This window comes from Prionailurus bengalensis, chromosome E4 (assembly GCF_016509475.1).
Source record: "Prionailurus bengalensis isolate Pbe53 chromosome E4, Fcat_Pben_1.1_paternal_pri, whole genome shotgun sequence".
Classification (NCBI taxonomy): domain Eukaryota; kingdom Metazoa; phylum Chordata; class Mammalia; order Carnivora; family Felidae; genus Prionailurus; species Prionailurus bengalensis.
The window spans coordinates 3,801,591-3,821,483 of record NC_057360.1 but is presented as its reverse complement, the minus strand read 5'-3'; the positions used below and the strand labels follow the sequence as shown (position 1 = coordinate 3,821,483).

At 38.8% G+C, this 19,893-nt stretch overlaps 1 protein-coding gene and 1 long non-coding RNA gene across 2 annotated transcripts in view; one reads left to right on the top strand and one right to left on the bottom strand.

Moving 5' to 3' along the window:
• The window catches only part of LOC122476129 (histone-lysine N-methyltransferase SMYD3-like), a 368,686-nt gene that overhangs the window by 72,826 nt on the left and 275,967 nt on the right, over positions 1-19,893 (bottom strand). The window lies entirely within an intron of this gene.
• Positions 8,973-18,615, top strand: LOC122476130. Its single transcript, XR_006295398.1, has 2 exons — positions 8,973-10,806; positions 18,352-18,615. It is a non-coding gene; the product is annotated as an uncharacterized LOC122476130 (long non-coding RNA).

Below are 19,893 nucleotides of genomic sequence, written 5' to 3'. Positions count from 1 at the left end.
GCAAACCTTCCTTAAAAACAACAGCTCTTAAACAAGGACTTACTGCCCTCATCTAACAAAATAGAGTTCAAATCCTCTTCCACTCTCTCTGTATAATATAAATACAAAAATTTGCTTACATATAAATGTAAACTTTCTGTGGCTATTGACACACAATATGGTGACAAATCTGGTCCAATCTCTCCTCAACCTCTTCACAATGAAAAGAAAGGCTAGAAACTAATAACACCCTCAATTTCCTGCCCTCTTCCAGAGTGAATCCCATGGGGCTGGTTCAACAAGCATTCACTGAACCTTGAAACAGATAGACACAAGATGCTGGGGACTTTTCTAGACAACAGAGTTCCCTGCCTTCATGGAGCCAATGGTCTCTGCTGCCTCAATTACCCTGTCCTCCTCCTTGTCAAGACTCCCCTGTATTAATCAGCCTGGGTGGCCATAACAAAGAACCCCGAACTGGGTGGCTTCGACAACAGAACATATTTTCTCTCCCTTCTGGGTCTGAAAGGCTGAGATCATGGTGTGGGTAGGATTGGTTTCTGCTGAGGCCTCTCTGCTTGGCTTGGACACTAATGTCTTGCCACTTCCTTACACGGCCCTCCCTGTGAGTGTGCACATCTCTAATGTCTGTCCCTCTTTCATAAGGACACTGGATTAGCATTCCACCCTAAAGGCCTCCTTTTAACTCAATCACTTCTTTAAAGACCTTATCTCCAAACAGATTTACATTCTGAGGTAAATGGAGATTGAGACTTCAACACAAGAATTTTGGAAGAACACAAGGTACCCATGACAAAGCCCCCCTCCCCTGGGTCCCTCTGGAAACACCATTCTCAAATAGCACCCCCCTCCTCTGGGTCCCTCTGGAAACACCATTCTCAAATAGCACCCCCTCCTCTGGGTCCCTCTGGAAACACCATTCTCAAATCCTTTTCATATTTAAAACACCAACAAGCCTCCCTAGGCCTTATCTTCCCCTAGTCCACTCAGCTGCTGTCCTTAACTGTAAGATATGAAAACAGCCTGAACTAGGAGTCTCCAACTCAAATTAGGAGAGCAGATCAGGGGTGGGCGGCCAGGTGGAGGACCAGAGAGGCCAGTCCCATCCACAGGGGGAAGCCGTGGGCCCACCGCCATCCTAACTTTACTCACGTGTGAAAACAGGAAGAAGGACATCAACCACCTCCATTTTGACCTCAATCCTTCCAACTGATTAAGTTCTTTCCAGTTTACCCCTTAACTCAGGCAAAATGCCCTGAAGCAGGCAAAGCATCCCCTGATGGGAACTTTCAGTACCCCCTCAGGCCCTGAGCCAGCAAGACACCAGACCCCAGTGACTGATCCCAAGACAATGATCGACCGGACATTCACTGCCCACCGTGTGGACCCACTGACCTTTGTCCCACATTTTCCTTAAATAAACGTGGAAGTATTTCAGTACTTTGGAGACCGTCTTTGAGGCCTTAGCTGACTGTCCTCCTGGTGTTGGACTCACTGAAATAAATTCCTTTTCTGTTTCACCTCCACTTACTGGATTTTGTCAGCTGCTAGTGGCTGAACCTGATGTGTCCAGGACCCTTAGAGCTGGGTGCTCTTGCCCCCTGTGCCCCAGCGACAGAGCCCAGTGTACCCTGTTCTTCTGACTTTCGAGAGAACCTAGAAATTGAATTGTGTGAAATTTCCCAAGTTTTATATGTTGGTGACAAAAATAAGAAAACAACTCTGGGGGCGGGGGGGGGGGCAAATGAGATAGGCCTGTTCTCCCAATTTTTTCCATTTTTTCGCCCCTATAATCTCTTATTTTCCTCATTTCCTACCTGTCCGTCATTTCCAACGTTTCTGAAATCAGGTTTCTTTGCACCAAGTCCTTTCCCCACACTCCAGTGAAATAGCTACAGCTCAAGTCCCCACTGGCTTTTCATTTTTAAACATCATTTTATTTGGAGGGGAAATCTATCTGGCCAGAACTACCCACTATATTAGCCTGAAAGACAGACTCCATTCCTGAGATGTCAGGTTGCTGTTCTGTGGGGATCTTTGAGCCCACTCTGCACTAGCGTGGAGTTATTAGCCCCCTCACCTGCCTCTGTGTTTGTGACAGTCTAAGTGCTCCAGGAGGGTGGGGTCTATGAACTATAAAGAGGCTGTTGTACTTCAATGGGGGTGGCGACGAGCAGACATCCAACCCACACCCAGCCGCAGCACACGTCTCTGCCGGAAAAGGGGGGTGTGAACAAAAGACTACATCCTCACACAGCTCTGCTGGTTTTCCACTCCCATGTAACAGGAATCAGACAAAAATGGATGAAAATAGCCCTCGCTCCACCACTGTGAGGCCAAATTACTGAGCTTTTCCACACCTCAGCTTCTTCAACTGTAAAATGGGAATTCTAATGTTAAATTAAAACCTACAAATAATGTTGGGAAAATATTCAATGTAAATGATACAATGAGTTTACCTGTGAAAGAATTTCAACCTAAAATGGAACTGGCGGGCGTAAGAGAGAAAGTCTCACGCATGTGTCCTCTGGAAAACAAAAACTTAAGGACTGGGAGACTAATTTCCCTTAAATGTCCTATTTACAGAAAACGGAAAATATCAGAATTTTCTTAAGTGACAGTGAGTTGGTGACGGGCTGCCTCCTACTGACCTTCACAAGTTTTACTTATGGTGTCCAGAGGCATGAACGAGACATGACCAGGGCGGGCTGGCCTCACCAAGTAAGCTGCACTGAGCTGTTGTTTGTGACCGGTTTTGTCTCCAAGGGAATTTTCAGAATTGACTCTCATTTGTTTTTGAATTTGATGGATTCCAACTGGACTGTCTCCTCATTACATTCCCTGCCCAAGAACCCCGCAGACCCAAACCCTCAGTGCACCTGCCTGTAGTCTGCTGTGGTGTGCGTGTCCTGAATTGTAACTCCTATCCTATTCCTGAACAGACTCATCCTTTTGACAATTTGGAGCTTTCCTTGGTTTACCTCTTTATTTAGGTTGACATACCTAACATCTTATCTTCACTTTCATTTCAAAAGGAAAACCATGGCTCCCACATACTAGAACTACTATTTCAGCTATGGTTTTCATATCACACTTGGAAAATGGTCCTCATTCATCTCTGGTGTCACATTCATGGTAGGATTTCTATTTTTCTATGAAAATTTTACACGAAATAATATTCTGTAACTAGTCTTAGGATAATTTCAACTACATGTGAAAATAATAAAATAGAACTCTGTAAAAATATATTTTATTAAAAAACTAGAAATGATTTACAACTTAAATGAAAAGAAAAAAGTGTTATAAAATAGGGGAAAAAACACACCTGATTTTATTTATCCCCTTTTAAAATTTTTATGTTGGGCCTTCCTGGAAATCTGAATTATGTATCCTCAAATGCTTAGATACTCTCAAAGAAATCAATAAACTATTGTTGACCCAAACTACTATTAAAACAACTATCATACATTAAAAAATAAAAACAGTCCAGAGGGTACATAACTAAACATCAGAACAGTGGAGAAAATCTACACTGAAATCAATATTCTTCCATAAACCAACATGAATTTTTCTTGTAAGAAGAAATTAAAAAGAGTTCTGGAATATCTTTTAAGAAAAAGATCACCTGAATTCTGTGTGTAAATGAACTAGCTAAATAAATTAAACAGATATTTGGGTATGCTGAATGTCCCATTCACAAAATAAATTGAGTTAGCATCATTCAGAAAGTTCTAGTGGTTCAAAAAGCCACACAAAACCAAGGGAGAAAAACTCTGCACAGAATCTGTATGCTTCGAAAAAAGAAATTCAAGTAATGTTTATCTCTTGCTACAAATGCAAATCCAAATCAATAACCAATTTTATTCTAGATTTTTATCCACCGTAGTACATAAAGGTGATTTGGACACTGCCTGAACACAGCCCTTGACTCAGCATCTTCTCAGGCACGTAAATTTGTCATTCTGACCAATACGTAACTAATCATATAGTGGTAAAGAGAGTAGTTTTTATTTAATCCTTTAATAAAACTCAGGAAGACTGGGAGTACCTTAAAATCTTAGCTATTTTAGAACAAATATATTACATTTTAATGCAGTTTTAGAACTACATCATTTCAGCTGACTTAACAACTATAAAAAGTCAAATTTATAGTAATTGAATCCATATTAATTTTTCAGAAATAGTGATTTGCCAAAAGTGCTATCAGACTCAGAAGCTGTCTAAAGAAACAAAACTGAATTTCCCAAACATTCCATTCCTGGGCATTACTGGCATGCACCACCATCCAACACCAGCACAGCCTGTGGGCAGATATCGTTAGGACTTCAAGTCTCCTAAAATGAACACAATGAGGGGCCACTCCTATACCAATGATGGATACTGGAAATAAAATTACATTTGAATTGTTTGCCTTACCCAGGTTATATGAATAAATGTTTTACCTGAAACATCACAAAATCCAAATCCTGGGTATAAGTTACTCATACATGTACTTCTCTCTTTTAAATTACAGACTTTCCCCAGTTTATGATATGGTTACACTCCGATAATCCCAGCAAACATTGAACATTTTGGAAGTCAGAAATGCATTCAGGGCACCGAACTACCAAACAACATATCTTACTTAGCCTAGCCTACCGTTAACGTGCTCACAACACTTCTGTGAGCCTACAGTACAGATGGGCAAAATAAAACAGCACACAGCGCCCATTTTATAAGAATACTGTAACGAAAGCAAAACAGGAATGCTTCTAGGAGTATCGAATGGTTGTTGTGTTGGTTGTCTACCATCATGATCGCGTGGCTGACGAGAGCTGCGGCTCATGGCCCCTGCCCAGCATTACAAGAGAGCATCCAAAGGCCTATATCGCTAGACCAGGAAAAGATCCAAATTCAAAATTCCAAGTATGGTTTCTAATAGAATGTGTATCACTTTCGCACCATCGTAATGCCAAAAAATCCCAAGCCAAACCGTCATAAAACCGGGCCAGCTGTACTCTTCACCACCGTCAGATTCTCATTACCTGTTATCTGCATGTATGCTTCTCTTTCTCTTTATTTACACTGTATCTTCTTCCACATCTTAGTCTTGTTTTGTAAATCTCAAGATCTCTCAGAGCTTCAAGATGTATCCTCTTATTTCCATCTAAAATTCACAATACGGAGTGGAAAAGGACAAGGAATTGGGTGCTACTTAACTAAAGCTGACAGGAAAACAAATCATATCCTAGGAATGTGACCCACGGGAAAGGGCCATTTATGGTAACATTTATCAAGAACACTTATATGAAGACCAAAAGCTGAAAGTGCATCCAAAGAATCGTTGAAGAACATAAAAAGTTTAAAAAGAAAAAAAACCATACATTCTAATGTCTACAAATTTGTAACTCTGGGACATGAAACACATTGTTCATTTCTTTTTTTTTTTTTTTTTTAATTTTTTTTTTTTCAACATTTATTTATTTTGGGGACAGAGAGAGAGACAGAGCATGAACGGGGGAGGGGCAGAGAGAGAGGGAGACACAGAATCGGAAAGAGGCTCCAGGCTCTGAGCCATCAGCCCAGAGCCCGACGCGGGGCTCGAACTCACGGACCGCGAGATCGTGACCTGGCTGAAGTCGGACGCTTAACCGACTGCGCCACCCAGGCGCCCCCACATTATTCATTTCTAAGCAAAAGAAAGACAAATACATCACATATACCTGGTAGGGGTTGAGTTTGCTTAAGAAAACTTCTGAGATTTGCCTTTTCGGGTTCACATGCACTTCTTAACTACATGTACTATTCAATCTCGAGTTTTCACAGGAGCCCCATTAATAAGACAGACAAGGCCTGGAGACTACAGAGCGGGAAGCAGTCCACTGTGGGGGTTACTGGTTTACATTAACTGGTCTAGTTAAATAAGATGTGCAGACTACCTCTGGCAATACAGAAGCAGATTTGCATTCTCAAAATTTTAAACGACGAGAAGCGACAGGAAAGAATCGGCTTAATTTTGACAAAGTCACACCAGGAGAAAGGGTTGAAGACATGAGTGGGAAGTGAGGTGGAACCACACACTCTTGGCTGAAAATACAGGAAGGAAGGTAATGGGTGAGGGGATGAAAGGGAAGCCACGTATCTGTTTAATTGTTGACAGACTGCTTAAATCTGTCTTCACAGGAACAGGACTATAAAGAGGATTTCACACGCGCCTATGAAAACCACAAGTTTCAGGACAAGGTGCACACTCCCCTGCAGGCACTCAGGGCATCATCTGAAAAAGACTTAAAACATGACTATTTTAAGGAGACTTCTGCTTTGTATTCCCAATGAAATCTAAAAAAACATGGGTCCAAAATGAACAAAAGCCAGGGATGAATATGATATGAAAAGTCAATAGGTTGAGTTTTAAAGGAAAATGGCTATGATTTTAAAAGAATAAATGGAAGTTTAAAACTCAGATCCAAAGCAATAAAAAGCAAAAAAGACAATACAGAAAATCAATCCTGAAAGGTAGAAGACAAATCGGAGAAGTTCTCCAAGTCATTAGAACAGAGGTCGGCAAACTACAGCCTGAAACCCAAATCCGGCTGGCCGTCTGTTTTGCTATGTCCTGTGAACTAAGGATGGTTTTTACAGATGAACATTTGTAATCAATTAATGATAAGGAACTTTGAACCCCAATTAAGCAAAAAGTTATCTCTCCCCAAAAGAATTATATTCTGCTCATTAGATCAGTATTACCAAAACAAAACAAAACACTACTCAATTATCATATTTTAAATTGCATCAATAAAAAATTTATAGAAATTTGTTTTCTCTTGTTATTCTTGTTATAAATAGCTACATAATATCCTCGATTTGCCTCATTCTACAAAGCATAAAATATTAACTATCTGGCTCTTTACAGAAAAATTTTTTTGACCTCTGCTTTAGAGGAAAGAGACAGATCTAAATGCTAGGGAAAAGATAATGGCTAAGGGGTCAAGGAGAAGAAATCCAACCAAAGAATAATGGGTGTTTCAAAGAGGCACCAACATGAATGGGAGTTATAAGCAAAGATATAATTCAAAAACTTTTTCCTGATGTAAAGAAATATTTAAATTTGATATCAAAGGGGCTTTCAGAACTTTAGGCAAAAATAATTCAAAATGACTCACACCTGGACAACCCTTAGCAAAATGTTTGAATTTTAAGGTTAAAGAAAAAAGTTCTAACAACATACGGGCAGGGTTGGGGCAAGGAGGAAAGGACAGGTTGCCCCTGAAGAAATAAACACCAGGCTGGCCTTAGACTTTCCCTCTGCAACAGTAAAACCACATGGCATGGCAGGGATAGTTTTACTTTACTCTTGAAAAAAAAATTGTGACTCAGGAATTTCGTATTTAACTACACTGATGGTTTATGTCTAAAAGTCCTAAGGACACTCTTTCAGACACAGGAAAAGACTCAAAAAAATCTAACACCTACCCTAAGTTTCTTAATATGTGTGAGTGTGTTCTTTCCCAGGCAACAGAGGGGAGGCAGTAGGAGTGAAAGTTTCAGAGCAGGGACTCTGGATGGAGACCTGAACCTATCCGGAGTCCTGGCTCTGCATGGACAAATTAGTTCAGCTCTCAGTGCCTCCATTTCTTCATCTGCCCAGTGGACTAATTAATGGACTCTACCTCAGAACCACACAGAGAAGATTAAACGTGAGTTAGCTCACATTTAAGTGCCTATAATGGCACTTTGTAAATACTTAATAAATGTTGTATGTTGTTGTTGCTACTATTATCCTGCGCACTACGGATGAAAAGAAATTAGGAACCAGGAAAATTGGGGATTTAAAGTATTATAGCACTGATTATCAAAATGACAGTTAAATAGTCAAGTCTGGATATGATTATAAACATGGTAAAAGTAAAAAACAACTCTTGAAAAATAAAAACATAACAAAATACTGAAATTCACTAATGATACAGTTCTAGAAGACTACATTTTAGAAACTGGAGGGGGGGGGACATTAGAGTCTAAATATATTGTTTTTTCTTTAATATACTGAAAAATAAGCTTAGTTTGTAGATTTTGAAATTAAATTTAAGTTCCAAACACATAAGAGCATAAAAGCAAACAAAACAAAGTTCACGAAACAATATAGCAATGAAGCACTGAATGCAGAATACACGAAACACCTATCAGTTGCTAAAATAAATGTAAACCGGGGCGCCTGAGTGGCTCAGTTGGTTAAGTGCGATTTTGGCTCAGGTCATGATCTCATAGTTCATGGGTTCGAGCCCCATGTCAGGATCTGTGCTGACAGCTCAGAACCTGGAGCCTGCTTCAGATTCTCTGTCTTCCTCTCTCTCTGCCCCTCCCCAACTCGTGCTCTGTCTCTCTCTCAAAAATAAACATTTTAAAAAAATCTTTTAATAAATGTAAATTATTTAAATTCTCTTTAACCAGGGCAAAGAACTTAAAATAGAGTCAAGAAACAAAATGGAACAGAAAGATTAAAAATTAGAGAGAAGGCAAAGATAATGAGAACAAAAGCAGAGTTAACAAATTAAAATTAGGTAACATAAAATCTGAGCAAAAACCAAGACCTTAAGTCAATTTGCATGGATACTGATCCTATAATGAAACATCCACGAACCTTTCATCTTTCAGGAATAGAACACCAAAACATGAAAATCAAAAGCTATGAGAAATGAGGAAGAACAAAAACACACTGGAACAGAAGACTGTAAGACACAGCATTTGATCCACAAAATATGGTTGTGGAAGATTTCATCTACAGGGTTGGGTTATGAACCACACCAACTCCGTATCCACCAAACAGTATTTCACTTAAGAAAAAAATGTCCATGAAAGAGTCTGAACGACTGTTCATCTGTGAAACAAAACAGCATAAATCTATTGAAAACATTCCAAACGCTAGAAATTACTGAACTTTAATAAATACAAAATGCCATCTGTCTGAAAACTCAAAAAGCATCTTTATAATAACGTATTTCTTACAAAATAACAAAAAGGAACTTATAGATTGCAGCCAACACTGTGCTTATAATTAAATTCGTACACTTAAAGGTTTCATTATAAAGTTTTTTTTTTTTAAAGCAAAGCAAATATACTAAACAAACAAGTTATCAAGAGGAGGGGGCCTTAAGGAAATCTATTCATGAATAAGGAGATGTTAGAACATACATTAAATAATGGACAGGAAGCTCAAAAACCTCAATGGTATTTATATTAGTGAAAAACTAGATGTAATCTAAACAACAGAAAACTGTATTGATTTTAGTGAGAATTTCCAGTTAGATTTCTTCTGTGATTAAAAATCATATTTACACATATTTTAACGAAACGCTACAAAGTCGTTAAATAAAAAGGTGGCATATAAAATTTTATACATTAAGTAATACCAACCGTGTGAAAACAAAAAGAGAAAACACTTAAACATAGAAAAACCACAGTTACATCTACAGGTTAAAACATGGATAACATTTTTTAACATTTTTCTAGATTTTCCCTATTTTGTAAAACGGGTAATTCATTACTTCGATAATCAAGGAGAAAATCACACTATTTTTAAACTGAGTGCCCAGTAGGAGAATACAGCTCTCACCTTTTCTTTTTTAAACTGAAGTATAATTGACATATAACATTATGTTGGTTTCAGGAGCACAACAACAATTTGACATTTGTACACATTACAAAGTGATCACCACAGAGAAGTCTCGTTAAACATCCATTACCACACACGGTGACAAAATATTTTTTCTTATAATGAAGACTTTTAAGATCTACTCTCTTAGCAACTTTCAAATATGCAGTACAATATTATTACCTACAGTTCACCAGGCTGTACATTAAATCTTCAGGACTTATTTATGACTGGAAGTTTATATTTTCTGACCCTCTTCACCCATTTCAACCACCCTCCAACCCCCACTTCTGGCCACCACCAAGCTGTTCCTTGTATCTATGCAGCTCTCGCCATTCATATTAACACTATTCAAGCTCCTACTTCTGCTTTAAGTACTATTAATTATGCCTGGACATTTAGGGGAAAAATTGAGCTTGTTACTCAGATTGTTAAAAACAGAAAACTGAACTTGAATAATTTACAGAACAAGAAACATGTTATTTTCAAGTTTGCTGAGATCAGTGATCAGTAACTGTCCTGTGCCTACTAAGTCAGTGCTACATTTCAAACCACTCCCACTGAAACCCAGTTAAACCTACACATCCCTCCGTGACACTGGCTCTCACAAAGAGCTACACGATCAGGACTTCCCATGTGACTCTTTAATACAGCTTATGGAGCTATTTTTCCGTCAAGATGCCAAATGTAAAAATAAGCCCAGCTATTTGGAAGCTGTCATGTTTTGTTCGAAAAATTATGATTTCCCTATAAATCTGTGATTTCTAAAGTCTGAGGAGACTTGAGGCATTCATTCTTAAATGTAATATTGCCTGTATCTTGGTGAAATGGCTTTTCATCTAGATGAGTATCTCTCTGCGTTTATAAAGAAAATATAAATGAAAATCAATTCAGTATCCAAAAATTCAGGTGACACGGAATTTCGAGGATGCGTCTGTTCTATAAAGTAAGATTATGCCTTTTTGTTTTGGGTCTCTATGATGAAAGAATTCTAGAACAGTAGTTATCCTTGCCTCATACACTAATTGAAAGCACAGGGATCTCTCAGAGGGTACGTTCTGTTTCTGCACCAGAGCTCCTCCAAAAACCGTCACAACGGCAGCAAATTAAACCAGAGGAGTCTGAGAAGCCGGGGCATCGTGAACAGGGCCAAGACTGTCCCAAGCTGACTTCATGTGGTGAGGTGCATGACAGGGAACTGAGATAACCACAAAATGTGCACGGATAGGGGCGCCTGGGTGGCGCAGTCGGTTAAGCGGCCGACTTCAGCCAGGTCACGATCTCGCGGTCCGTGAGTTCGAGCCCCGCGTCAGGCTCTGGGCTGATGGCTCAGAGCCTGGAGCCTGTTTCCGATTCTGTGTCTCCCTCTCTCTCTGTCCCTCCCCTGTTCATGCTTTGTCTCTCTCTGTCCCAAAAATAAATAAACGTTGAAAAAAAAAATTAAAAAAAAAAAAAGTGCACGGATACTATTACGCTGAAGTACACTGATAACAGAGTTAAATATTCTAAATAGTTCATTTCTAAGGGATTACTACACTTCTCCAGACTCAAAGTCATTTATGCCTTTCAACTTATTTGAAAGCTTTTGGTAATAACTCCTCAAATATTCATTGCTTGTCATATTCTAAATAGTGAATTCCTGGATGCAAATACACAAAGCCGTATTAGCACTAATGGACTTATGTATTTGCACCAAGGAAAGAACATACATCTAGAAACCTGTTCTCTGCTGCTCATAGGCAATCATGGTGCATTTTCTCTTGTGGACAAAATAAAAATGCATTGCTATTTATGTGGAACCATTCAGGTGTTACAGGCATTTCTATAACGTCCAAGAATGCATTGGCCATGACCAACTAAAGTCGTTTTTGGCTTATCATCATTCAAGCTGAATTAATAATATTAAACAGCATGTGGGATGAGGGAAAACACAGTGCAGAGCAACATTAAAATCCCTTTCCACCCAAGCATAATTCATTTTGATCTTTACTACTTGATTCAGCTAAAGGTCAAACCATATATGATGGTTTAGATCCAGAAAATATATTATTTCGCTGTGCAGTATGGTCCGAAATGAGGGCAACTAATTTAAAAAGATGCAATTTGGAAAATATAAATGTAATGAAAAATGCCTCCATTATGAAGTATATAAATTAAGCTCTACTATTGATTACTGCCAACATTTAAAATCTCCCCACTCATACTGGTAATGCCTTTAGTGTAACTTAATTTTCTTCCTATTGTGTCGATGCCTCAATGAACATCACTCTGGTGAGGGACCAAACACAGGTCAGAAATGTTAGTGATGATAAATTACAGACCTTAATAACTTTTGAACAGTTTTAAATGTACAAGTCATCTAGGAGTCATTTAGCTCGATAGATGAATGGTTAACGAACTACATACACTAATAAGAACCATGTGTTAGTCTGTACCACTACATGGCATAAGGCCAAGATCTAATAAAGAATAAAACTGGGCTTTGGAGCATATACAACTGGAGAAAGAAAAAAAGTGAATTATCTTATTAAAAGACTGTATGAGCAAAAATCGCTCATGAATTTATACAAATAATTTATGAGCACAAAAGGCTTTATTAAAAGACTGGCCAGATTCACAACTGACAGACGGCTGAAATGTGACCAGGTTTGGGATAGGGAAAAAACAGGCAATGAGTAGATTCAGGTGTTTGCTTGGTCATTTGGTATTTTTGCTTTCAACGAAAGGGGGTGTGAAAATCTTCATCTTTCTTGCAGACTGTTTGGACTGGGGCTTTTGTACTTTACGTGTTACTCCCATTTTTTGCTCTTGGGTGAGTCACAAGCAACATGGGCTGCCCTCCAACATCCTCCTGAGGGACATCCACAGAGCAGGTTCTGGAAGGAACCCAAATCAGTCCAACTCCAAGAAGTCTAAAGCAGTTCTAATATGGAGAGACTTAAGAATCAAGCTAAAAGAGGCACAGATCGAACAAGTGATAGTTTCCCCATTACTGAATTAAAACTGACAGGTGACATCTTGCCTGGTGTAACAGTGAAGAAATCTTCACTAATCCACCCACTTCAGTCATTTCTCAAGAGTCATCTGCCTGCCGCCATATCACAATCGCCAAGGCAGCTTGTTTAAAACGTGTACTCCTAAATTACCTGCCAGGCCTCTGGTAATAAGATCGCCAGTCTTTTACAAGCAGCCCTGGAGATCCTCGGGAGCCCTGAAGCTTGCGAGCTCCGGTGCTGGGAGGCAGGCCCAGGTGGCTCTTCTTCCACCACACGTGCACGGCTCCCACGGCTCCTCTCACTTCCCACCATCACACCTACGGTGCACACGTCAGCAATACAAGACGCACCAGACTCTTTAAGAGCAGCATGAATGAGCGGATAAATGCGTGAATGAGAAAGTTAATAGTATTTCTGAAATAAAACAGGAATTCTGATTCCATTAGAGTTGGCTCTACAAATCCATTCACAGCCTTCTAAAAATCCCCACAGTGCTCCAAACTACTCACTCTATATATTTGGCAGTATGATCTGAGCTTCTCAAATACTGATCACAGTCAACTGTGGAAAAAAGAAAGAAGAGGAAATGAAAAGCACTGATTCTGATTTCTCAGAAACGTCATGATGCTGTGCTGCTCTCTACCCTGCATAGCTGGCTGGCAGACACCACCGTGGTCCCAAAGCACATCTGCTGCGAAAGCCGTTGCTTAGCAACAGCAATCAATGCTGTATTTCCTCTTCACCATTTGCCTAAAGATTGAGACACTGCTTCAAGGTATTATTTTCAAATACCTTCTGTTTCACTGACCAAACATGTTTGTTAATTTTTCTATTATGCGAAAAGAAATCGGGAACCAAATCAGCATAGGAATTCAAGAAAAAAGAGAGAAGGTCAGTGTAACACAGGGTGCTTTGGGATTTGTTTGATGAAGAAAAATTCTTTGACAGCTCATTGACTTTATTTGCTATACCCTTTCATTCTGCCATTTTAGAATTGATTTCTGCTAGCTCATGGGATATGAAAGCCATTAGCATGAATTATCATTCTAAATGCAGATCCACAAGGTACTGCCATAAAACACAAAAAGCAAATGATTTTCAGAAACTGGTTTAATATACATCTCACATCTCCGTTAAAGCTCATGTCTTGGTTACATTCTTACTAACCACTAGCAGCATTTGCCAACATCTTTTCACTGATAGTACAAATCTTTCAGATAAGCAAGGCTTATAATCTAAATTACTTGGTGCTTCTGATATATTTACAAGGTAAATTATATACACACCATACAACACCGACTTTGAAGAAGCAGATACGAAATTTTATTTTAAATACGCCAATATGTCCTACCAATGAATGGGTTCTTCATACAAAAACACGAATGAGACCCAGGAACTTCATGTGATACTTTCTAATAAAAAGAGTTAATATTTGCTTAAAGTATGCGCACAATCAGTGGTGGACCCATCTGGGTGGGTATAATGTGATAATTATTTTCCACATTTATTGACTGCCTACTATGTATAAATCTCTATGGGCAGCATAAAGATGAGTAAAATGTGATCCCTATACAAATCTTGTGCTAGAAACAGTCACATCAAGAAGTAATACAGAAGAATATAGATTTTACCTCAAGTATTTGTTTAGTTTCAACAAGTGTCTCAATTAATATGGATTATATCTGCAACACAGACTAGATGAATAAATCATAGTCCGAGACCTTTATTTTTACGATAACATTCAGCATTGGTAAGGATGTAGTGAGATAAAAATGTCATAGTTAACTGTAAAAGACATCAGGCCAGGAAACTAAATCAACCTTTCTGAAATACTGGCAAAATGTAATAAAACTACTTAAAATATGCACATTTTAAACTTTAACATGATAATTATGTGTCTAAGAAACTAGTTTAAGGAAATAAAAATGCCAACAAAAGATATCTATTTCAGCTATATTTAAAACATAAATAAATATCCAATATTAGAATGATTAAATGAATAATGATATAGCTATATGATGAGTATTACTAAAATATTGTTCAAGAATATTTTATGAGAGCATAAGTCAGTCAGAAAAAGACAAATACCACATAATCTCACTCATATGTGGAATTTAAGAAACAAAACACATGAGCAAAGGAAAAAAAGAGACAAACCAAGAAACAGACTCTTAACTATAGCGAACACAATGATGGTCACCAGAAGGGGGTGAGGGATGGGTGAACTAGGTGATGGGAATTAAGGAGTGCGCCTGTCGTGATGAGCACTGGGTGATGTATAAAGTTGCTGAATCACTCTATTGCACACCTGAAACTAATATAATACCGTATGTTAACTATACTAGAATTAAAATTTAAAACTTAATTTTAAAAGGAAGAGTATTTTGGGGCTCCTGGGTGGCTCAGTCGGTTAAGTGTCCAACTTTGGCTCAGGTCATGATCTCACAGTTTGTGAGTTCGAGCCCCGCATCAGGCTCTGTGCTGACAGCTTACAGCCTGGAGCCTGCTTCAAATACTGTGTCTCCCTCTCTTTCTGCTACTCCACCGCTCATGCTCTGTCTCTCTCCTTCAAAAATAAATAAAAACATTTTTAAAAAATATTTTTGAAAAGGAAGAGTATTTTATGAAAAGAAATCATTGCTATAATGTCTAGAGGAAAACCAATGAAAGAAAATAATCCATACTAAATGCACAGAAAACACAGTAAAGGAAAATGTATCATAATATTAATAATCAGAGGTGGTATTTATTTCTTGGCTTTGCTTTTCTATGCTTTCCTAGGTTTTTTATATTGACTATGACATATTTTGTAATCAGAAAAATATCCTAATAAATAAATACATCAGAATCTTATTTCAACTTCTATTTACAGATTTTTAAATTTCAACACAGAATTTCAGCCCTCGCTGGTCTCCTAAGCACTGGCAACTTGAATGATAAAGTACTTAAGCTTCACAAGTATTTTTGGATCAACAATTTCATATTTCCATAGATGTCTGATAAACTTAGTCAATATTTTCCCAGAGGACAGTGATAATAAAAGCATATGATTTAGTCTAAACAAAATTATCTTTTACTTAACAATTCAACAAATATGCACCAAGCACAGGACATACAAATAAAATGACAGGATACTCTTGGGATGCTACGGATACATTTCAGGGGCTTGCTCTCTTCTGATGACCTTCCAGAAGATATAGGGCCCCAAGGCACAGCATTTGTCTTGTATCAGAATATACTGTGTGTCCACAAAAGAAGTTTCTACTGCTGTCTGAAGCAGGTGATTCTGCAATCTACAACTGCTAACCCCCCTACCACCAGAGAGATTGAAGGGTCAGGGATGCAGACAAATAAAATTAAGAGAACTCTGTCAACAGAAATTAGTATTTCTGTAAATCTTCCTTCCATTCATATTATATAAATACACACACAATATTCTTTTTCTCAGTGACTAGAGGGGCCAAAAACAGCAGTTTTCTAAGCCCAATAACTGAGGTTGCAGACTTTCTGATCTTTATACCAGCAGAGAATATGTTAATACCTCCAATATCAAAGAAGGAAACTGGAGTTTTAAATCATGAAGTAAGTTGACCAGGATCACCAGCTAACTAGCAAGGAGGTAAAACTCAAGCCTAGGTCGGTTTACCCCCTTAAGTCGGTGCTTCTTCCCTTACAGAACATGTGACACTCAAGCAAATGGATAGGAGAGAGGTAACCACTTCCAAGGAGCAACAGACAAGAACGGGAGGCAGAAATAAGCAAGATGTCCTGAGGTCCCCACTCCCGGTCGGCTAGAATAGGGGCAGGGGGACACGGCTTGTGCCAGATGGCCCATCTCCTGCATTTCCAAGACGGAAGGATGGCCCTGTTCAAAGGTCATGATTGGTTGCACCTGATGCTCCTCTCCCTGGCTCCACACTCCCTTCCAACTTGATGATCTCCCCTTGACCCCTGGGACCGCTGAAATATTTGTGGTGGCCATGGGCTCTGAGTACACCCCAGTTTTAAATCTGCCTATGAATAAGAAAAATTCCTCCTGTCCTGTTCCTTTCTCTTACTCAATATAGTTCCTCTCCCTTCAAGAAGTGCCTTTCGGTGACATCCTGGATTTCCTATAATCTATCTGAACTCAGATTATCTGATTCCTATAATCTGATCTGAACTCCTGCTATCAAGAGCTCCGCAGAGCTCGCTCCCATAACCTGCCCTATTTGCTGGCTCTCTTGTACCAACAAAATGCCCCCTCAACAACAGGCGGCAAAAGATATATTAACCTTTAGTTAATCTAAAGATACAATTAATACTGCACTGAACACATGACCTCTGTCTCCCCACCCATAATCACCCAGACTTTCTTTTTTTCAAAAGAAGTGATGGTATTGGCCTAACGGGAACATGGTCTCCCAAATGCCCAGTTGGGAATGATGACGTGGAAAATAACGAGGGAGGAGTCTTGAGCTCCAGAGATAGATTTCACATCCAAGTTTACTAATCAGGAGAAGGTGAAATATTTTGAAAAGACTTCTTTGGTAAAAGCATGCAGGATGAACTGAAGAGGACAGACACAAGTGTCCAATGTCAAATCTGTCCATTTCGTGCTAGAATGTTAAACTGAGCATGGCAAGAAATCTCAAAGGAAAAACAGGCAGAACTCTTACTTAACTGTACATGGTATAAAATAAAGAGAAAACCCAAAGAGGGGAGATCTGACACCAACATGTTTAAGTTTGTCATATCAGCTTATTATGGGATGAATGAACTACATTAAGGAGTTCTTTTTTTTTTTAATTTTTTAATGTTTTTTATTTATTTTTGAGACAGAGAGAGACAGAGCATGAGCAGGGGAGGGGAAGAGAGAGAGAGGGAGACACAGAATCGGAAGCAGGCTCCAGGCTCCGAGCTGTTAGCACAGAGCCCGATGCGAGGCTCAAACTCACAGACCGTGAGATCATGACCTGAGCCGAAGTCGGACGCTCAACCGACTGAGCTACCCAGGCGCCCCATTAAGGAGTTCTTCAAGATAAAACCCAAGAAAGTTAAAAATTAGCGTGCTGAAATAAATAAGCAAACACACAATAAGTATGTTCCTAAAATTTAGGGCTAAGATAGAAACTGTTTTAGACCACTGGGTCCTGCCATGCAAAGAGATGTTTCCATTCTATCCAATGCTTTCCATAATGGTCACCAAAAATAATTTTAAAACTTTCCAAAGAGAGCTACCAGGATATTTAGGTGTAAAAAATTAAGAAACAGAACCTTCTGATTACTGAAGAATGACAGCTAAAAAACACACAGAGAGAGATGCAGAAGTCACTTTGCAGCTAAGTTAGCTGAACCCACAAACGTACATGCTCATGTTTATGCTAAGAGCACCATACAATCACATATATATATATATTCTATTATCAAAATCACTTATCTTTTTTTTTAATTTTTTTTTAACATTTATTTATTTTTGAGACAGAGAGAGACAGAGCATGAATACGGGAGGGTCAGAGAGAGAGGGAGACACAGAATCTGAAACAGGCTCCAGGCTCTGAGCTGTCAGCACAGAACCCGACGCGGGGCTCGAACTCACGAACCATGAGATTGTGACCTGAGCCGAAGTCGGACGCTTAACCGACTGAGCCACCCAGGCGCCCCTCAAAATCACTTTCTACTGTGTAGTAAGTTAAAATTCATGGGTATACCTTATTTTCTCTTTCTGTTTTCTTTTTTGTTTTTTAGGTTTCTACCCCGCTAAAGAACGTTTCTGCTGAGCTTTCTATTCTTCATTCACTCCAATTAAACTGCAGTGATTCACCAGTTATTACCACCACAGCCATACACGTGTTGAAGAGAAGATCATGATTATAATCTGCACAATTACCGACGGCTAGATAGCATGCCTACACACGGTGTTTTGAAAAACAGCTTCATTTCCGAAGGAGATCAGGACAGCAATAAAAGAGTTCCACAGTCTCTTCACTAAATACATCTTTGTTTGCATGGTCTGTGTATACTGTCATGGGGCAGGTGCGGGAAAATGTAAAATATAAATATTTAAAATCCAACTGAGCTGCTGTGAAGTCAATGACAAAGAAAAATACAAACATGGGGGCTTCATGCATACGGCTAAATACATAAATAACTATGAAATCACCAAAACAAAGCAACACATCCATATTTCTTACTGGTGCTTATTATAATTCAACAGCAATATATTTTCATTAATCCTGAGCCATCTGAAAAATATGTCAAGCAACACTTAACTTCATTGAGTCTGAAGCCCCAAATAAAGTTACCAATAGTGAGCAACATCATTAGATGTGCTTTGTATTTAAGAAGAAATCGTTCATTAGACTTGGTTTGTATTTAAGAAGAAATGGTTATCCAGCTCTCTTCACCCCACACAGTCACTTGAATCCTCCTTAGTCTTCATGCAGCCAGGCTGACGAGCAGCAGGACACAGTAGGGGTGAGCAGAATTCAGCTGCCCAAAGAAAAGTCAAAGGACAAACTGATTTTGTTAAAGGTCTTTTTTTTTTTTTTTAAGGCTACCCAGAGGTGGAATCCTGGGTGATGTCAGTCCAACTTATCTGACAAAATTTAAAATTGTATCTACTTGGATGAAAGTCAATGAGCTAACCACCTTTGTATCTTCCACTTGAGAAGTTACGACTCTAAGAAGGACATTAAAATAGTTTTTTAACCAAATTATAGTCCTTTAGCTACAAACCCAAATAATCAGCAATTCACAAGGAAAGTGAGGAGAAAGCAAAAGATGGAGGCATTCTGGCTACTAGAAGAAACAAAGAGCAGACTTCAGAAAAGCCAAACAACAAAGCATATTTCCATATCTGAAAATATGCTGAACCAAATAGCCCAAAGAGCCCTCCTGAAACACCTATTTTAAAATGCATCACTACATTACTTGTATTCTTATTTGGGGGTAAAAACACATAAAAGATATTTAGGGACAACGGGGGAATGTGAATACAGATTAGGTAGTAGATAAATATTAGAGAACTCTTACTCATGTGATACACTAGAGTCGTTCTATAGCAGAATGTCCTTATTTTGACAAGATACACAGCAAAACATCCAGGGTAAGTTTCATGATACCTGCAACTGACTTCCAAATGGCTCAAGAAACACATACACATACACACACACACACACACACACACACACACACACACACACACACATGCACACAGCTGATATGGCAAAAAAAATTAATAATTAGCGACTTTAGGTGATATCCTTCCTGTCTTATCCTTTTACCTTT